A 20,858-nucleotide genomic window follows, 5' to 3' on the forward strand; every position below is an offset into this window, starting at 1 on the left:
ATAGAGGTGTTTATAGAAGACTGTCCAAGCCTCAGACTAATGTCCAAGTATTGGATTAAACAAATATTAAGTCTAGGAAACACATACATGTATAAGACACACAATTACTGAATCCATTAGGACATAAGGCTCTAGAAAGACCTCACAGAACCCCAGTGTGCTATCAGATATTCAAAGAGAAACCCAACAGAAATTGACAACTGAAACAGTACAAATCAGAGACAAAAGCAAAAGCAAACAAACAAACATATAACACCTTACACATACAAACATTAATCCAGGGAGATTTTGTAAGCTAGGACCAAATATAGAAAAGAGCCAGAGTACCACCAGAGGGAATGGAGATTCTCAGAATGTAATTAGACAACTGTACTAAGAACTAAGATAAAGACAAAACCCTAATATTAAATACCAAGGCAGTGCGTCATCTGGAGAATAGAGCAAGGAGTCTGAGCAGATCGATAGTGTTGCTTATAAGTATGTTAAGATAAAATAAACTTAAAATGGCTGGAAGAAAGGGGAACAGAAGAGCGTAGTGTGGCTGGAAATATGGAAATAAAAAGAAAGGAATAGAAATGTATAAAAGATAGGGATGAAAGGAAAGTATGAGAGAGATATTGTCCGTACTACCAAAAACTTAGCTAGATATAGAAGTATATAAAAAGGCCAAAAAAAAAAAAAGAATAAAAAAATCATTAAAAAATTATGTTATAAAACTTGTAGATCCCTTAGGGCTAAGATCGTATTTAATAAAGAAAAAAAAAGAGAGAGAGAGAGAGAAAAAAAAAAAAAGAAAAGAAAAAAAAAATCCAGAACTGATCCCAGAATGGACCAGTTCAATAGGAATTGATACTAATATTTCTGTTTCCTTAGAGTCTCATCTGTAAGTGCCCTTCTCCTCGCCTTGGGTTTTTTTGCATTATTCTGTGACCAGCAGAGGTTCCTTTATTGTTTGTCTGTAAGCATTGGTGTGTGGGGAGGGAGAGGGTACAATAGTGGCTCCTTTCCCTGGGAGTGAGTGAGCAGTGGTGCACTGTTGTTTCAGTCGGGCTTGGAGGTGCCTGTTGCAGAGGGACGCTGGTGGCTCAGGCATAAACAGAAAGTCTTAGGGTTGGGCCTCTCTCGGGTTTTTTTTTTTTTCTCTGCAGCCTCCCTGCTGCCAGCGTTCTAAGGGGTTTTAATCTAGCCCCGCCCGAGTGCCTGAGGGTACGTGTTATCCCTGAGCGCCTTAGGTGGCCCACAGGGTGTCTCTCCACTGCCTGTTGCAGAGGCGCCGAAAGAAAGAGAGAGGCTATGTGTGCGGCTCTTCTCCGCCGCCTGTGACCCTGCAGCCTCCCACCACCATCATGGCCAGGCAGCTCTCAGGAGCAGGCACTCCTCGCCGCCTACCTCTTCCCTCCTGTCCTCTCAGTCCATCAACTTACTGGCAACCATGTTTCTCACCCTGAACCAGCTCCGGTTCCCACGCTCCTGCTCCCGGACCCTCTGTTCCGCTGTGGATCGAAGTCTCGATCCGTCCGGGAACACTGTGCTGCGGACCCTCCGTATGTTTCTCACTCCCTCCCGTCTGCCACAGCTCCGCCACTTCACCCTCTTTGAGCCGTCATAGATGCCTCCCTACCGGTTATGTCAGGCTCCTTGCAGTCCTTTCTGGTGTCCGAGGCCGTCTGCTGGTGTTCAGCTGGTTCTCTGTGGGAATTATTGCGTCCTTCCATGCATTCCCAATGCATCTGTGGAGAGGGATGCATTCCACGTCCCTCTACTTCACTGCCATCTTTTTCTCCTCCACCTCTAGTTCAGCGAGCTGGAGTCAGTAAAGCAGAAGCACGGAGATGCAGCGACAGGAACCGGGGGCAGCGGAGGAGCCACTATTATACCCTCTCTCTCCCCACACACCGGCGTTTACACATGAACAATAAAGGAAGCTCTACTGGTCGCAGAGTAATACAAAAAGCCCAAGACAGGTAGAAGGACACTTACAGCTGAGACCCCAAGGAAACAGAAATATTATTAATTCTATTGATCTTGTCCATGCTGGGGTAAGTTCTAGCTTTATCATTTTAATTAATTACGATCTTAGTCCTAAAGGATCTAAATGTTATATAACATATTTTTTATTCTATTTTTCCTCTATTTTTCTTTTTAGCCTTTTTATATATTTCTATTTCTAGCTAAGTTTTTTGTAGTACTGACTGTAACTCTCCTACCTTCTTTTCTTCTTTACCTTTTATACATTTGGATTTTTTTCTTTTTCTTTTCATATTTCCAGTCATACTACGCTCTTCTGTTGCCCTGTCTTCTATCCTTTTTTAGTTTCTTGTATCTTAATATACTTATAATCAATATTATTACTCAGCTCTGTTTCCTTGCTTTATTCTCCAGATGACACATGGCTTTGGTTTTTACTACTATGTTTTGTCATTATCTTAGTTCTAAGTATAATTGTCTGATTTCATCCTGAGAATCTTCAGTCTGTCTGGTGGTACTCTTGCTCTTTATTATATTTGATTCTAGCTTTCAAAATGTCCCTGGATTTGTGTTTGTGTGTATGGTGTTTTTGTTTTGTTTTGTTTTGTTGTTTTTGAATTTCTGTTGGTTTTCCCTTTGATTATCTGATCGCATGATTGCATACTGGAATTCTTCTGTCAGGTCATTCTAGTGCCTTATGTTCTATTCAATTCAGTATTTATGTGTCTTACATATGTATGTGTTTCCTGGATTTAGTATTTGCTTGACTCAACACTCTGCCATTAGCCTGGGGCTTAGACAGTCTTCTTTAAACCCCTTTATTGCCAGGACAAGAAATTTTTGAAGTCTGGACTACTCCATCAGAAGTCAAGCAGCAGGCTCTGGGGAGGGAGCACTGAATCCAGGATGAATACCAGGGAGTGCTCAGACAAAGGGAAGATTAACTGCAGAGAACTCTCATGAAGCCCTGTATCAGAGTCTAAGACCTGGCTTCGTCAAACTGTCGGCAACTGCCAGTGCTGGACACCTCACACCAAACTACAAATGAGACAGGAACACAAACTCACCCATCAGCACACAGACTACCTAAATCCATATTAACTTCACAGATACCCTAAAACACACCACCTGCCATGCCCCTGCTCATCAGAGAGAAAACACACAGAGTGACACACTGGAAAGCAAACACCAGACCTCTCCAGCAGGAAGCCTACTCAAGACACTGGACAAACCCCACCATGGGGGGCAGAGGGCAGAAACAGGAGGACTTACTATTAGGCAGCACAGGGAAAGGAGACAGCAAATCCTATAAATTAGACAAAATGAGAAAACAAAGAAAAACCATGCAGGCAAAGGAGCAGGAAAAAAACCCACAAGACCAAATAAATGAAGAGGAAAGAGGAAGATGGCCTGAAAAAGAATTCAGAGTAATGATAGCAAAGATAATCCAAAATCTTGACAACAAACTATGAAAAATACAAGAAACAGTTAATAAGGACTCAGAAGAACTACAGAGCAAACAAACAGTAATGGGCAACAAAATAACCGAAATTAAAATGGTATCTAGATGGTATAAGCAGCAGAATAACTGAGGCAGGAGAACGAATAAGTGAGTTGGAAGATACAATGGGAGAAATAACTGCCACAGAGCAGGAAAGAGAAAAAGAAAAAAAAGAGGGGAAAACAGTCTCAGAGACCTGGGTGACAATATTAAGCACATCAACATTCAAATCATAGGCATCCTAGAAGAAGAAGAAAAAAAAAAGAAAGGGTCTGAGAAAATATTTGAAGAGGTTATAGTGGAAATCTTCCCCAACATGGGAATGGAAATAATTAAGCAAGTCCAAGAAGCACAGAGAGTCCCATACAGAATAAACCCAAGGAGAAATACACCAAGGCACATATTAATCAAACTAACAACAATTAAACACAAAGAAAAAATATTAAAAGCAGCAAGACAAAAGCAACAAATAACATATAAGGGAAAATCCATAAGGATAACAGCTGATCTTTCTGCAGAAACTCTGCAGGCCAGAAGGGAATGGCAGGATATACTGAAAGTCCTGAAAGAGAAAAACCGACAGCCAAGAATACTCTACCCAGCAAGAATCTCATTCAGATTCGATGGAGAAATCAAAAGCTTTCCAGACAAGCAAAAGTTAAGAGAATTCAGGACCACCAAACCAGCCTTACAACAAGTGCTCAAGGAACTTCTCTAGGCAAGAAACACAAGAAAAGGAAAAGACCTACAAAAACAAACCCAAAGCAATTAAGAAAATGGTAATTGGAACACACATGTCAATAATCATCTTAAATGTAAATGGATTAAATGTTGCAACCAAAAGAAACAGACAGGCTGAATGGATACAAAAACAAGACCCTTCCATGTGCTGCCTACAAGAAACCCACTTCAGACCAAGGGATACATATAGACTGAAAGTAAAGGGATGGAAAAAGATATTCCATGCACATGGAAGTCAAAAGAAAGCCAGAGTAGCAATACTCATTTCAGACAAATTAGACTTTAAGGTAAATACTATTGCAATGGACAAGGAAGGACACTACATAATGATCAAGGGATCGATCCAAGAAGAACATATAACAATGGTAAATATCTATGCACCCAACATAGGAGCACCTCAATACATAAGACAAACGCTAACAACCATAAAAGCAGAAATCGACAGTAACACAATAATAGTAGGAGACTTTAACACCCCACTTACATCAGTGGACAGATCACCCAAACAGAAAATAAATAAGGACACACAAGCTTTAAATGACACATTAGACCATCTCGACTTAATGGATATTTATAGGACATTCCATCCAAAAACGACAGAATACACTTTCTTCTCAAGTGCATACAGAACATTCTCCAGGACAGATCACACCTTGGGTCACAAATCAAGCCTCAGTAAATTCAAGAAAGCTGAAATCTTATCAAGCATCTTCTCTGACCACAACACCATAAGACTAGATATCAATTACAGGAAAAAAACTGTAAAAAATACAAATACATGGATGCTAAACAATACGCTATTAAACAAACAACAAATCACTAAAGAAATCAAGGAGGAAATCAAAAAATACCTAGAAACAAATGACAATGAAAACATACCAACCCAAAACCTATGGAATGCAGCAAAAGCAGTTCTAACAGGGAAGTTTATAACAATACAGTCCTACCTCAAGAAACAAGAAAAAGATCGAATAAACAACATAACCTTACACCTAAAACAATTAGAGAAAGAAGAACAAAAAAACACCAAAGTGAGCAGAAGGAAAGAAATCATAAAGATCAGAGCAGAAATAAATGAAAAAGAAATGAAGGAAACAATAGCAAAGATCAATGAAACTAAAAGCTGGTTCTCTGAGAAGATAAACAAAATTGACAAACCATTAGCCAGACTCATCAGGGAAAAAAGGGAGAAGATGCAAATCAACAGAATTAGAAAAGAAAAAGGAGAAGTAACAACAGACACCACAGAAATAAAAAAGACCATGAGAGACTACTACAAACAACTATATGCCAATACATTGGATAACCTGGAAGAAATGGATACATTCTTAGAAAAATACAATCTTCCAAGACTGAACCAGGAAGAAATAGAAAATATGAACAGACCAATCACAAGCACTAAAATTGAGACTGTGATTAAAAATCTCCCAACAAACAAAAGCCCAGGACCAGATGGCTACACAGGCAAATTCTCTCAAACATTTCGAGAAGAGCTAACACCTATCCTTCTCAAACTCTTCCAAAATATAGCAGAAGGAGAAACACTCCCAAAGTCATTCTACCAGGCCACCATCACCATGATACCAAAACCAGGCAAAGATGTCACAAAAAAAAGAACATTACACAATATCACTGATGAATACAGATGCAAAAATCCTCAACAAAATACTAGCTAACAGACTCCAACAGCACATTAAAAAGATCATAAACCATGATCAAGTGGGGTTTATCCCTGGAAGGCAAGGATTCTTCAATAAATGCAAATCAATCAATGTGATACATCATAGTAACAAATTGAAGGATAAAAACCACATGATAATCTCAATAGAAGCAGAAAAAGCTTTTGACAAAACAACATCCATTTATGATAAAAACACTCCAGAAAATGGGCATAGAAGGAAATTACCTCAACATAATAAATGCCACATATGAGAAATCAAAAGCCAACATCGTTCTAAATGTGGAAAAACTGAAAGAATTCCCTCTAAGAACAGAAACAAGACAAGGGTGCCCACTCTCACCATTATTATTCAACATAGTTTTGGAAGTGTTAGCCACAGCAATCAGAGAAGAAAATGAAATAAAAGGGATCCAAATAGGAAAAGAAGAAGTAAAATGGTCACTCTTTGCAGATGACATGATATTATACATAGAAAACCCTAAAGATTCTACCAGAAAACTGCTAGCACTTATTGATGAGTTTAGTAAAGTAGCATGATACAAAATTAATCTGCAGAATTCTCTTGCTTTCCTATACACTAACAAGGAAAAAGCAGAAAGGGAAATTAAGGAAACTCTCCCATTTACCTTTGCAACAAAAAGAATAAAATACCTAGGAATAAACCTGCCTAAGGAGGCAAAAGACCTGTATGCAGGAAGCTATAAGACACTGATGAAAGAAATCAAAGATGATACAGACAGATGGAGGGACATACTATGTTCTTAGATTGGAAGAATCAACATTGTGAAAATGACTGTACTACCCAAAGCAATTTACAGATTCAATGCAATCCTGATCAAATTACCAATGGCATTTTTCACAGAACTAGAACCAGAAATCTTATGATTTGTATGAAAACACAAAAGACCCTGAACAGCCAAAGCAATCTTGAGAAGGAAAGATGGAGTTGGTGGAATTAGACTTCCTGACTTCAAACTATACTACAAGGCCACAGTGATCAAGACAGTATGGTACTGGCACAAAAATAGAAAGGAAGGTCAATGGAATAGAATAGAGAACCCAGAGATAAACCCAAGCACACATGGGCAGCTTTGACAAAGGTGGCAAGAACATACAATGGATAAAAGACAGCCTCTTCAATAAGTGGTGATGGGAACATTGGACAGCAACATGTAAGAGAATGAAATTAGAACACTTCCTAACATCATGCACAAAAATAAACTCCAAATGGATTAAAGACCTACATGTAAGGCCAGACACTATAAAACTCCTAGAGGAAAACATAGGCAGAACACTCTATGACATACAGCAAAGCAAGATCCTTTTGGACCCACCTCCTAGAATAATGGAAATAAAATCAAAAATAAACAAATGGGACCTCATGAAACTTAAAAGCTTTTGCACAGCGAAAGAAACTGTAAACAAGACAAGAAGACAACCCTCAGAATGGGAGAAAATACTTGCCAATGAAACAATGGACAAAGGATTAATCTCCAAAATATACAAGCAGCTCATGCAGCTTAATACCAAAAAAGCAAATAACCCAATCCACAAATGGGCAGAAAACCTAAATAGACATTTCTCCAAAGAAGACATGCAGATGGCTAGCAAACACATGAAAAGATGCTCAACATCACTAATCATCAGAGAAATGCAACTCAAAGCCACAATGAGGTATCACTTCTCAAAGGTCAGAATGGCCATCATCAAAACATCTAGAAACAACAAATGCTGGAGAGGGTGTGGAGAAAAGGGAACTCTCCTGCACTGCTGGTGGGAATAAAAGTTGGTACAGCCACTATGGAAAACAGTTTGGAGGGTCCATAAGAAACTAAAAAATAGAACTACCATATGACCCAGCAATCCCACTACTGGGCATATACCCAAAGAAAACCATATTCCAAAAAGAAACATGTACCATAATATTCATTGCAGCACTATTTACAATAGCCAGGACATGGAAGCAACCAAAATGCTCATCAACAGATGAATGGATAAAGAAGGTGTGGCACATATATACAATGGAATATTACTCAGCCATAAAAAGGAATGAAATGGAGCTAATGCAATGAGGTGGATAGATCTAAAGTCTGTCATACAGAGTGAAGTAAGCCAGAAAGAGAAAAACAAATACTGTATGCTAACTCATATATACAGAATCTTAAAAAAAAATGGTACTGATGAACCCAGTGACAGGGAAAGAATAAGGATGCAGATGCTGAGAATGGACTAGAGGACACAGGGTTAGTGGGGGCGGGGGGAGAAGGGGATGCTGGGACAAAGTGAGAGAGTAGCATAGACATATATACACTACCAATTGTAAAAGAGATAGCTAGTGGGAAGTTGCTGTATAACAAAGGGAGATCAACTCGATGATGGGTGATGCCTTAGAGGGCCAGGACAGGGAGGGTGGGAGGGAGTCATGGGAGGGAGGGTATATGGGGATGTATGTATAAATACAGCTGATTCACTTTGGTGTACCTCAAAAGCTGGTACAAGAGTGTAAAGCAATTATATTCCAATAAAGAGCTTAAAAAAAATAATGAAACCAAAATACATATTATCAATGCCTCTCTAAGTAACAGAATAAATTATCCTAACATGCATGCAACGAGTGTCGCTCTTTGCTAGACTTTGCCTTTCCCTCTGTTTATCTCTCTGTTTACCTCTCTCCTGTTTGGTACAGTACATTCTTTTAAATTACATGTTGCCAAGGGCAAGGATAGTTTTTGCTGGTACTTTCCTACCTCTGGAGGGAAACAAGTGTGTGTCCTTTGAAGGTAGGCAGCATTTTATTTGTACTGTTGGAAATCTTGCACACAGCAGACTTGATAAGAGCTCTAAAAATAAGGAAGAATTCTACTTCTACTTTCAGTGTTCCCATAAAGATCAATGTCCATGGTTATAGTGAGAATAAAAAATTTAACTCCATAATTGCAGAGTTTGAGTTCCCATAAACACATAAAATTCCTCTGTACACTGGCACTTGACTAGTTTGATGTAAGCTTGTAAAGAAGGTGAGAGCTCTGATTATCTTTTTCTCTCCACAAAATCATACTTGCTACTCCTAAAAGGAATGCACAGTCATCAATCAGAAGTTAACTAGATATTTCCTTTTTAGTTTAAAAGATTTTTTTAATTAATAATTTTCTCTAGATTATGGAATTTTCCTCCGTGGGCTAACATACTATGTAATGTGGAGATAAAGACAATCATGTGCTACAGAAACCTAGGAGCTCTTCCTGGGTTACCAGATATTGTGAATTGATTTGTGTCCTAAAAAGATATGCTGAAGCCCCAGTCTCTTGTGCCTGTGAATGTGATTTTATTCAAAAATAGGATGTTTGTAGCACAGAGAACTCTACTTAATGCACTGTGGTGCCCTAAAAAGGGAGGGAAACCCCAAAGGGAGGGGATATATGTATATGTGTGGCTGATTCATTTTGTTGTGCAGTAGAAGCTAATATAACATTGTAAAGCGACTAGACGCCAATAAAAATTAATTTTAGAAAATAGGATGTTTGCAGAGGTAATTCAGTTAAGATAAGGTCATTAGAGTGGGCCCTAATGCAATATGACTGATGTTCTCATAAGAAGAGGAAAATGCCATGTGGAGACAGACACAGAGGGACATGTGATGTCAGAGGCAGAGACTGGAGTGATGCAGCTACAAGCCAAGGAATGTCAGGGGTTTCTGGCCACCACCAGGCACTAGGAAGAGGCAAGAAAAAATTTTACCAAAAGTTTCAGATGAACCGTCACCCTGCCAACACCTTGATTTTGAACTTCTAGCCTCAAGAACTTTGAGGGAATAGATTTCTGTTGTTTTAAGCCATCTAGTGTGTGGTACTTTGCTACAATACTCGGAAACGAATACAATAGGCAATCAGCTAGTTGGGCCCAATAGTATCCCCTTTCCCCAGCTGGAGGGACTGCACCTGAACCTGACATCAGATGGAAGAGAGACATCACAGCCTCCGGATGCTGGACAGCTAACATTGCCCTACATGCCTTAAAACAGCTGCTGGTCTCCTGCTTTACCAGGTGCTCTTATTCCCCCCACCATTAAAAGGCCGAGCAACTGGAGGAGGAGTTCTCCTGCAGGAGCACAGTCCCATGATGAGCCCCGCTGTGCCCAAGCCAAGCACAGAATGCCAAGGACACAAGAGACGTGAGCAAGCTGCTGATGTTCCGCTCATCAGTGCCAGCCTGCACCAAATGACACAGCTGGAACTTGCCCCAAGCCCTTTGCAGGACACATAATGCATTCAAAAAAATCTGACATTCCACTTACACACTGAGTAACTGGTGGAGAGTATGGAAGAACAAAGCCCGTATCCTGGAATCATGGTGTTTGGCTTTGGAATTGACTCCTCTTTACTAAGCAATGTAGCCTTGGGCAACGTATTAACCTCTTTGGGCTTCGTTTCCTTATCTATAAAGTGAAGATAATAAAAACTAATAAGAATTTCTTCTGGGTGTCCTTGAGAAGAGTACATGAAAAAACCCGCGTAAAGAGGTGAACACAATTAGATGCCAGTGTTAATTGCGTTGGTTGATACTTGTTTTACCTGCTCTGAGCAGTAAGTAACTGAGAATTTATGTCTCATGACTGATGATGCACCTCCAGCCTGCAAGTGTGCCAAGCCTCTGTCTTCCTGCAAGTATAGGACAAATGTCAGGGGGTCATTTTTCCTTGCATGCAGTTGTTCGGGGGCTTCAAGTCCTTAAAGATGGCCATGTTATCTGTTTCCATTATTTTTCCAAAATCAATAAGCAAAATACTTCAATTTTTGTACTTGAAAACAGCACAGTCTGGAGGACTCTGAGCTCCCTTGAATGCACACGAATGATGATTGGTGACTCTCAGGTAAGTATTGTCACCACCAGTCATTCAGCTGCTTCATTCAGTTGCTTTCTCACTCCACTGAGAACAAGGAGCCACCATAACCCAAGACAGTTTTAAATTGTCTTTACTCTTAGTCATATACCTCATTTGCATTCTTTTACCCAAATTCCCGTCAAAATGTCTATGATACAGCAAAAACTAATGTTTAAAAACTAAAATATCATTAGATTAGGTCTTTTTGGCTCCCTGTTTGTTTGGAGGAGTCCCACCAGTGTTGGGTTATTCACAGAGATAAGGATTGCACTTATCACCCTAAAACCATCCTTATCTCATTAGTAAGATACAAAACAAACATGCAGGCACAAATAAGTACAAAGAAGCTGATTTATTTTCATATATAAATACTTTTATTTTTTAGAGCAGTTTTAGGCTCACAGCAAAATTGAGAAGGTACAGAAAGTTCCAGTACACTTCTTGCCCCATCCATGTAGCCTCCCCCATTATATACATCCCCCCCGCCCACCGCCAGAGTGGTACATTTGGTAGGTGTGATGAACCTACACTGACACATCAGAATCACCCACGGTATGTCATTTAGATTACGGTCACCTGTGGTATTATACATTCTGTAGATTTGGACAAGTGGATAATGGCATGTATTCATTATTATAATATTGTAAAGAGCAGTTTCACTGCCCTAAAAAATCCCTTGTGCTCTACCTATTCATCTCTGCCCCATCTCCATTCCTGGGAACCACTGATCTTCTTACCGTCTCCATACTTTTGCCTTTTCCAGAAGGTCATATCGTTGGAATCATACAGTACATGACCTTTTCATATTGGTTGCTTTCACTTAGTAATATGCACTTAAGGTCTCTCTATATCTTTTCATGGTTTGGTAGCTCATTTCTTTTCAGTGCTAATTAATGTACCATTGTCTGGATGTACCACAGTTTACTTATCTATTCACCTACTGAAGGTCATCTTGGTTGCTCCCAAGTGTTGGCAATTATGCATAAAGCTGTGATAAACATCGTGTGTGGATTTATGTGTGGACATAAGTTTTCAGTTCCTCTGGGTAAATACCAAGGAGCCTGATTGCTGGTTTGTATGGTAAGAGTTTGTTTAGTTTTGCAAGAAATGACAAATGTCTTCCAAAGTGCTTGTAGTACCATTTTGCATTCCCACCAGCAATATATAAAACTTCCTATTGTTCCACATCCTCGCCAGCATTTGATGTTGTCAGTATTCCAGATTTTGGCTATTCTAACGGGTGTGTAGTGGTATCTCATTATTGTTTTAATTTGCTTTCCCTGATGACACATAATGTTGAGCATCTTTTCTTATGCTTATTTGCCTTCTCTGTATCCTCTTTGGTGAGATGTCTGTTGTGCCAGTTTTTTAGTTGGATTGTCTGTGTTCTTATCATGAAATTTTAAGAGTTCTTTGTGTATCTTGGATACAGTTCTTTATCACATATGTCTTTTGTGACTATCTTCTCCCAGCCTGTGGCTTGTCTTCTCATTCTCCTGACATTGTCTCTCACAAAACAGAAGTTTTCATTTTAATGAAGTCAAGCTTATCAATTATTTATTTCATGGAGTGTGCCTTTGGTATTATACCTAAAGTGTCATCACCATCATCGTCTAGGTTTTCTCCTCTTTTATCTTCTAGGAGTTTTATAGTTTTCCATTTTACAGTTAGTTCTGTGATCCATTTTGAGTTAATTTTTGTGAAGGGTGTAAGGTCTGTGTCTAGATTAATTTTTTTTTTTTTTTGCACGTGGGTGTCTCAGCATCATCTGTTGAAAAGACTGTCTGCTCCACTGTATTGCATTTGCTCCTTTGTCAAAGCTCTGTTGACTACATTCATGTGGATCTATTTCTGGCCTCTATTCTGTTACATTGATCCATTTATCTATTCTTTCACCAACACCACACGTCTTAATTACTGTAGCTTTATAGTTTTAAAGTTAGATTGTGTCAGTCTTCCAACTTTGTTCTTCTCCTTCAATACGGTATTGGCTATTCTGGGTCTTTTGCCTCTCCATATAAACTTTAGAATCGGTTTGTGAATATCTACAAAATAAGTAGCTGAGATTTTGATTGGAATTGCATTGAGTCTATAGGTCAAGTTGGAAAAAAGTTGCACCTTAACGGTACTGAATCTTCCTGCCCATGAACATGAAATATCTCTACATTTATTTAGTTCTTCTTTGATTTTGTTCATCAAAATTTTACATATTTCCTCATGTAAATCTTGTACATATTTTGTTAGCTTTATAACTAACTATTTTATTTTGGAGAATCCTAAAGCAAACGGTATTCTGTTCTATTTTTTTAATTTGTTTTTATTTATTTTTTGGCTTCATTGGGTCGTCATGGCTGCGCGCAGACTTTTTCCAGTTACAGCAAGCAGGGGCTACTCTTCATTGCAGTGAGCAGGCTTCTCATTGTGGTGGCTTCTCTTATTGCAGAACATAGGTTCTAGGCACGTGGGCTTCAGTAGTCCCAGCACGTGGGCTCAGCAGTTGTGGCTCAAGGGCTCTAGAGCGCAGGCTCAGTAGTTGCAGCGCATGGGCTTAGTTGCTCCTCGGCATGTGGGATCTTCCCGGACCAAGGCTCAAACCTATGTCCCCTGTATTGGCAGGTGGATTCTTAACCACCGCACCACCAGGGAAGCCCCAGTATTGTGTTCTTAATTTCAAATTCCATTGTTCATTGATGGTATATAGGAAAATGATTGACTTGTCTATATTACCCTGTCTCCTACAACCTTGCTATAACTGCTTACTTATTCCAGGAGGGATTTTTTTGGTTTGGTTTGGTTTGGTTTGGTTTTGGTTGATTCTTTTGGATTTTCTATACGGACAGCTGTGTCATTTACAAAGACAATTTTATTTTTTCCTTCCCAATCTATGTATCTTTTATTTCCTTTTCTTGTTTTATTGCATTAGGAGGGACTTCCAGTACAATTCTGAAAGGGAATGGAGAGGGGACAACCTTGTGCTGTTTCTGATCTTAATGGAAAAACTTCTCCACAGATACAGCACAAGGAAGGGGGCTTCAGTTTAGTTCCTCTGATCCACTTCAAATGGCTAATCCTTTTCTCCAACCCATCTCTCTTTTACATTCTTACTCTTCTCCCCTTCCTTCAACCGCAGGATCCTTTAACCCCTTTTTGCTTCCCAACTGCAACCAAGCCAAACCTGCTTCTTCCTCTTCTTGACTTTCAAAGCAGGTTTTGCCCATCTGGTTTCTCTTCTGGATCTCTAGATGCGGCTGGAGGTGGGGTGGGATGGGATGGGGGAAAAGCCCCAATGAGAGTCAGGTTGGGTTATCTACAAAACAAACTGAACTTCCACATTGACAAAGCAGACATTTTTTGACATATCCCCTGTTTTATTATTGTGCTACAAAACAAAAGAAAGCCTTTGTCTCTTTTTTGGCACCTTTCAAGGTGCTTTCAAAAGGCCCTTATTGGTTATTTGTACTTTGGTACCCCAGAAATGGAAGTAGGCAAGAGGAGGGAGAACACAACCCTGCTACGTATATATTATTGCTGTTATCATTAAAATTAAATTTATGAGACAATCTTTAATTATATGCTAGCTTAGAATAAAAAATTTTACTTGAATTTCAAAATAATTATTTTAATCCCTGAACAAATTATAAAAGTATATTATTCTGTGCAAGTGGTTCAAGAATCAAAATAATTGGACTATTCTGATATTCTGGACACTAGGACTATTCTGATATGTCCTATCAAACAACTGATCGCATCACTTTGACATTTCTTTTTTTTAGTATTTTATTTATTGTTATTATTATTATTTTTTGGCTGCGTTTGGTCTTCGTTGCTGCGCTTGGGCTTTCTCTAGTTGTGTTGAGTGGGGGCTACTCTTTGTTGCAGTGCACATGCTTCTCTGTGCAGTGGCTTCTCCTGTTACAGAGCACGGGTTCTAGGCACACATGCTTCAGTAGTTGCAGCACATGGACTCAGTAGTTGTGGCACACAGGCTTAGTTGCTCTGCGGCATGTGGGATCTTCCCAGCCCCGGGATTGAAACCGTGTGCCCGGCATTGGCAGGCAGATTCTTAACCACTGCACCACCCAGGAAGTCCTACTTTGACATTTCTAAAGAACTTTATTTCTTGCTATCACTGATTTTTAATTTTGCTTTGCAAATTGAAAAAAGTGAGAAAGGAAGCAAAGTGTTCAAAACTGTAGTGAAAAGAAGCTAGAAAACAATCTATGTATTTGTCTTACTGTTATTGTTATTGACAATGAGACTGACCTTGTGGATCACTGCAAAGGACTGAACTTGCCCCCCTAAAATCTATATGTTGAAGCCCTAACCCTTCATATGACTATATTGGATAAAGGGCTTCTAAGAAGGCAATTAAGGTTAAATGAAATCATAAGGGTGAATCCCTGATCCCATAGAACTAGTGTCCTTATAAAAGGGAAGTGACACCAGAGATATCTCTCTCTCTCTCTCTGTTGCTCCCGGCCATGTGACGACACAAAGAAGCACAGCTGTCTGCAAGCCAGGAAGAAAGCCCTCACCAGAAACCAAACCTGGCTAGACATGGCTCTTGGACTTTCCAACCTCCAGAACTATGAGAAAATAAATTTCATTTGTTTAAGCTATCCAGTCTATGTTATTTTGTTATGGCAGCCTGAGACAACTTAGACAACCACTGCATATATGTCAGGGTAAAAAGAAGGGTTGTGCAATATGAACAGCTTGAGAAAACCTGTTCTAAGACAAAATCACCTTCTTGAAAATACACTGTATCTGAGTCTCCAGCAATATTTTGGTTTTCTTTTTAACACATTAAGGAATAATTTAGAGAAGTTTCAAAAAACACAGATTCCTCAGCCATAGCCTCAGTGATTTTGATTCAGTAGCTCTAAGGCAGAGTTTGATTTTATTGATTCTTTTTTTTTTAACATTTACCCAGATGATTCTGATGCTAAGTCAGGTTTAGAAACCACTGCACTAAGGAAACACCTCAGAAATAAGAATCATAATGAATGCAATCCCCTCCTCTCATGTGTTCTCCTCCTCCTCACAAACCTGCTTATTCCCTGCCCACTTCTTTTCTTACCAGTAAAATGATTATAAATTAATCAGAGTGTTGAACTAGAATCGGTATGTGGAAATTTTCCGATGAAGAAGAAAGAAGCTGCCACTCTCTGGTTCAACAATTAGACACTATGCACAAAAGCAGGACACGAACTGAATCAATTCTGTCTGCTCAACAGGTCTGTGACCCATCTCTAGATACCTGCATCCAAAAATGGCCTTGGGGATTAGTCTATTTACTTTCGTCTCATCTTTGTGTTTTAAAATCATAATTTTCATCTCCCAGTCTAGAAACAAGTAAAAATTCCAGGATTCCTCTTCCCTCCTGCCCTTCCTCTCCAGCTGATCACCAAATCCTACTGACTGTTCCTTTTCAAGTCTCTCTCAAATACTTCCCTACCTCTACATTTATCCACAACCTCTACCTTCTTCTAGATTTTTATAATTTCACACATAACTATTGTAATAGCTCTGGTTTTACTTGCTTTCAGTCTTGAACTTCTATGATCTAATCCAGATTAAAGTCCTTCAAACTCCTTACAGTGATGGACAGGGTTCTTCCTCCTTTCAGGCTAAACTTCCACAGGATTAACCCCAGCGCTGACCCATAAACATACATCCCAGAATCAGTCACACTGTGCTGTTTCATCCTCTGAACACTTCATCTTATGACAAATGAATTCAAACATTTGCTCTTGTAAATTACCCTTCTGCTTAGATTATGACTTTCCCGAAACTTGCACAATCTTACTCACCACTCCTTCCAGGCCATCTTCAATTCTGCCTCCTCTATGTAATGCTCTAGACCTTCCCTTGCAGGGTTAAGAGAAAACAAAACAAAACAAACAACAAACAAAATCATAGCTTTTGTGAATAACTCAGGTCTTTTGATAGGCCTGTCCTTGATAAGAAAAGAGTAGGAAAATAAAAACTCCACCTTGACTTTGTGCCTCTAGAGCCTGGAATGTAAAGCAAGGAGCCTAATAAGCCATGATGAAGGGAGACTCTGGTGCCTGAGAAGCAGCTCTGCAGCCTTTGTCTTCCTGGCAGTGCCCCACCATGCACGACCCTCCCCCACCATGCACCAAGGCCCTGAGGGGAAGGCTTGAACTGTCAGCCAAGGGAGGCTAAATAAAGAAAACAATAGCAAAAACAAAGAGAGTAACAGAGAGAAAATGAAACAAAGCAAAACAATGCAACAAAAGAAAAAGGGAACACCATCAGGAAAACTCAAGAAGAATATACTCCTAAAAAGGATCTAATGAAGGATAAAGCTGTAACACCAGGGACCCCTACTCACAACAGGAGGACAAAGGAGTGAGTTGAACATTCACTGAGAGAAAGGCACTACAATTACCATATTTAAAGTTCCTAGAGCTGAAATTCTGAGAGAGACTCTCAGGGGAAACTCAATCTATTTTCTTTCCAAGGACTCACCTTGGAAAGTACTTGTTGATAATTGTTTCCAGAGTCTGCTATAGCTAAATTAAAAAAAGAAAATTTTAACACCAACCCTTTCTGAAAGGACTGTGGCCTATTCTGTCTGTATAGATACATGACACACATGGTATTCTCATGCTGGCCCCAGTCACCTGCGGATTCAAGAATTTGCTAAAGTCCGTTTCAAGCCCTGTCAGATATGTATTTTTTGTGCTCCAAACTTAAAGAAAAGCCATTATGTCTCTTTCAGCTTTGACTTCCCATTTCCGAATCCCCCTCTTTAATAAGCTCACTCTTTTTCCTGTCTCCAAGGACCCTAAATGTTTCCATCACAACAGGCTTTCTATTGATCTTTAAGGAAGACACTAATGACAAAAGTATCAGTACTAACTCTGGAGTCAGGGGGACTGGGATCTGACCCAGGCCGTCTCTGACCAGATGTGTGACTTTGGAAAAGGTCATGTACATCTTTGTTTTCTCAGCCACATCCTCACCCATGCAAAAAGAAGTGTGCTACACATTAATGTCAAAGGGGTCCAATTCATACAAAATTCTCTGGGATCTGATAAATTTATATCGAATGTCTATATTGAGAGGGAGACAGACACCTCCATTTACCAGCAATCGCCTTGAACAAGTCACGTCATCTCCTAACTTGTCATCTCCTAATAACTCAAGGTCTCACTCTTGGTACCAGATTGCCTGGTTTTAAACTCCAGTTTTGCTACTTGCTATAAAGACTTGGGAATGTTACTTAACCTCTTTAAACCAGTCTACCAACCTAAAAGATGAGGATAATAATGCCCCTTTCCCCATAAGGCTGTTGCAAAGATTAAATGAGTTAATATACATAGCATGTTTAGAGCAGTGCTGCAAATAGCAAGAGCCCAATAAACGTCGGCTACTATTAGCATCCTTGTCATTATAAAACAATAACCGGCTTTGGTTTCTTCCTATGATTCATAAGAGTCAATTAAGATAATGTATATAAAAATGATCTTTACATTTACAAGGCCTACTTAAAGTTAAGGAATTATGCAAATGTTCAGCAACTGGTGACTGGATTTTTAAAAATGTACCATATCTGCACAATGGAAAACAATTCAGCAATTGAAAAGAAGAAACTACTGGTACCTACCACGTACGGATGAACCCAAAGACATTTTGCCAAGTAAAAGAAGCCAGACACAAAATACTGCATATTTATACACACTGATATGCAAATTTACAGAGACAGAAAGCAGATCAGCGGTTGCCTAGGATAGGGGTGGAAGGAGGGAAATTAACTATAAACGGGTACGAGGGAACTTTTTAGGGCACTGGAGATGTTCTACAACTGTATTGTGGTGATTGCTGCACAACTCCATAAAACTAATGAAACCACTGAAGTGTATACTCACAATGGGTGAACTATGTTGGATAAACTATACCTCAATCAAGCTATTAAACTAAATAAATAAACACAAAGTGAAGGTGTTGCTGTCACCTAATAGGTTATAGTGTAAACCCTGTTTCTTTTTTTAAAAATGATTTGACATTGCTCAGTTTTGAAGACAAAGTGCTTTGAAAGTTGTCAATCTCTACACAAAGTAATAATATTGCTCATAAAAATAAGTAATAATGAACACCTTTTAAGGCACACTGTCACAGCCCATCCTCCCCACACTCCCATCCTCCCAGTCAAATCTTCCCACAGGAATCCCCTGCTTCATGAGCCTGAGTTCCACAGCCCACTCGTTCCCATAACCAAGCTTTCCTTGGAGCTCCATCAGCCCATGTCTGGACTGAAATGAAAAAAACACACTCCAATGGAACGAAAAAGAACAGGTCTTAGAGCCAGTCATAGTTGAGCCTCAGTTCAACATATACCACCTATATGACCGTAGGCAATGTATTTACCCCTGAGCACCTCCATTTCCCAAGGGCAGGAAGACAGGCACTGAGACAGAAAGGTTAGCCCTACACCGAGAAAGTTGTCATCCTCTGCACATCTTTCCAAATCCAGCTGAGCCCCAGTTCCTCCACCTAGGCTTCTCTGCTCCTTCAGCTCTTCAGTCATTCATGAAACTTCCTTCACCGACCTTGACTCTGAGCTCCTTGAGGGCAGGGACCAGGTCCTACTTACATGTTTCAAACTTCCAGGTTGAAGGTGTGCAGGAAATATTTATTGAAAATAACCTATTTCTACTTATCACTGAGTGAGCTGCTTCTTATGATCACTTTCAATGAAGAAGGGTTGACCCTGAGCCCCTGTCAACACCTCTGGAGTCTGAGCTTTTGTTCCTTGCTAGGTTTGTCCTAACCCACCTACTCTGCCTCACTTGCTTCTCCATGGGAACAGGTATTAACATGTGCCAACATGGAGAAAGAGCCAGCCTGTTGCCAGAGAATGGAGTTTTTGTTTTTTGTTTTTTGTTTTTTTTCAGCTCAGACTCCCATATTTTAATAATACTCTTTGTTACATGGCTTTTACACTTTCTCATTTAACATTTTTTAAGCTCTTCATTGGAATATAATTGCTTTACACTCTTGTACCAGCTTTTGAGGTACACCAAAGTGAATCAGCTGTATTTATACATATATCCCCATATACCCTCCCTCCCATGACTCCCTCCCACCCTCCCTGTCCTGGCACTCTAAGGCATCACCCATCATCAAGTTGATCTCCCTTTGTTATACAGCAACTTCCCACAAGCTATCTGTTTTACAGTTGGTAGTGTATATATGTCTATGCTACTCTCTCACTTTGTCCCAGCATCCCCTTCGCCTCCCACCCCCCCAACCCTGTGTCTTCCAGTTCATTCTCTGCATCTGCATCCTTAGAGAACGGAGTTGTTGCTAGTGCAAGGACAACTGTTCCTGTAAAGTTTGGACCCTGATGACATAGTTTAATCAATTAAATTAATCAATCTAGATTTATTATTTTGCTCCCCATATCCGAAGTTTGGTGAACACCATGGCCAATAGAGTCAATAAATAAATATTTTTAAAGAGAAAATGCCTTCATTCAAAAGCATTGCTGGAGACTTGTCGATTGAATACTTGGTTGACTGTACTTGTCACTCCTAGGCTCCTCTCTACAGAGCCTTTCCCTGAAATCACTCTCAGTGGAGGCAGGATACTTTTTATTCAGTTGACATCAGACTCAGCCATGTGATTTGCTTTAACAAATGGAATGGGAGCAGAAATGATTAGCCTTATAATTAAGCAAAAGCTTTAAGAGCCATTGTGATGTTCTGCCATTACTCTTCCCTCTGCCTGAGAGTGGTCTGGCTCCATCAGACTGTGTCCCAGGACAATCATGTGGAGTGAACCTGCTAATCCACAGCTAATATGTACTGTGGGCAAGATATGAACCTTTGCTGCAATAAACCACTGAGATTTTGGGGTTATGCTGTGTTACCACAGCAGAACTTACTGCGAGTTGACTAATACAGAAAGCTAACTGTAGACATCTCATACTCTCGCGCTGGCTTTTGTCACATCATAAATCTAGAAGGCGGTTGGAAGCTCATTCTTTGAAATCAACAGTAAAAGAGACAAGAAGTATGTCCTACAGTTATTGGGATTTTTTGGTGGGCTAACAT

Source organism: Hippopotamus amphibius, chromosome 6 (assembly GCF_030028045.1).
Source record: "Hippopotamus amphibius kiboko isolate mHipAmp2 chromosome 6, mHipAmp2.hap2, whole genome shotgun sequence".
Lineage (NCBI taxonomy): Eukaryota > Metazoa > Chordata > Mammalia > Artiodactyla > Hippopotamidae > Hippopotamus > Hippopotamus amphibius.